Source organism: Globicephala melas, chromosome 7 (genome assembly GCF_963455315.2).
Source record: "Globicephala melas chromosome 7, mGloMel1.2, whole genome shotgun sequence".
NCBI classification, from domain to species: domain Eukaryota; kingdom Metazoa; phylum Chordata; class Mammalia; order Artiodactyla; family Delphinidae; genus Globicephala; species Globicephala melas.
The window spans coordinates 83736060-83737570 of NC_083320.1; the positions used below are offsets into that span (position 1 = coordinate 83736060).

The 1511-nt window shown below is 36.7% G+C and overlaps 1 pseudogene; it reads left to right on the forward strand.

The window, feature by feature from the left end:
• The first annotated feature begins 208 nt into the window (after positions 1-208).
• LOC115867034 (small ribosomal subunit protein uS17m pseudogene) lies at positions 209-603 on the forward strand (annotated as a pseudogene).
• Positions 604-1511: the final 908 nt, after the last annotated feature.

The following is a 1511-nucleotide window of genomic DNA, read 5'->3' on the forward strand; positions in this document are numbered from 1 at the left end:
AGGTCATCAGTACTTTTCTATTTATTTTACAATTTTGTTTTGTTTTGTATTGTCTTTTTGAGGTAGACCAAAATTCATGCATCAGAAATGATTATGGAAGGAGCTGGGAGGTGACTGCCGGCCGCGTGCCACCGCTGCAGATGGAAGTAGATTCCGGGGCCGGAAGCGCCACAGCGTAGGGAGCCCTCCAGGTGAGCAAAGCCAAATAATGTCAATAGCTCGTTCATCCGTCCATGCCAAATGGGGGTCATGGGGAAGGTGATTGGGACAGCAATGCAAAAAACTGCTAAAGTGAGAGTGACCAGACTTGTTCTGGATCCCTATTTATTAAAGTATTTTAATAAGCGAAAAACCTACTTTGCCCACGAAGCTCTCCAGCAGTGCACCGTTGGGGATACCATGCTTCTCAAAGCTTTACCTGTCCCACGAACAAAGCATGTGAAGCATGAACTGGCTGAGATCATTTTCAAAGTTGGGTAGGTCATAAATCCAGTGACCGGAAAGGGCTGTGCTGGAATTGCCTACCTGGAGAGTCCAGTCGGTCTGGAAACCACCCACCTAACCAAAAACCTGGAAAAACTCCATCTCTCTTCAACACAGTGAAGGAGGATTAGAAGACGGAGTCAAAGGGAAGGATTTCTAAGTTTGCTTTATGGAAAAATTTTTCTAAGTTTCCTCACAAACCATTCAGTTTCTCTTCTGGTATTTATGAAATAGCTAAAAGTAAATAAAGTAAAGGCCTTGTTATATTTTTTCATTAAAAAGACATGATTAGGGAAGAATTAATATCATTAAACCTAAATAAAGCTAAGTAGCAAAATAATAAATGAATGTATATTTATTTGTGAGAAGGTTATTTTATAGAGAAAGCTTTGGAAATTGAACAAGAGAAAGTGATAGTTATTGGTAGATTTTTGTCTCAAAAGTAAGGTAATCTGTCTTTTTTAAGTACATACCAATACCCTAACTTTGGGTGCGTAAGGATCCAAATACAATAAAATGGGATTGTGTGGAAAACAGTCACAAAGAAGAACAACAGAATTTTGGAGAAGAATCAAAATGATGAGAAAATCTTGGTTTTTTTCTAAGAGAATTAATATGCATGTATATACAGATGTGTAGGATCCCATTTTATATATGTTAAAAAGAAAGATAAAAGTATATCCAAGAGCATTCGTATTACGTTGAATATATACATCCAAATCAATGCATTTAGTGTTTACAGTTAATGTAAGGATTGCTATTAGCCTATATGTATTTAAGCTCTACCTACAATTTTCCTAAATGTGCTCATTTTATTTGGAACAAATGTGCCATGCTAGCATATCAAATGATAAGCTATCTCATAAGAATCAGTTCCTAACTTAAAATTACTGGATATTTTAAAGATCCAAGTATGTCCCCTATCTGGCCTTTTAATAAATGCTTGTTGCCTTAATTTGTTTCCCTTAAAAATCTGGTGAAGGCTGAAAAGAAAAACAAAAAGTACATGTACTCTTCACTGAGGCAGA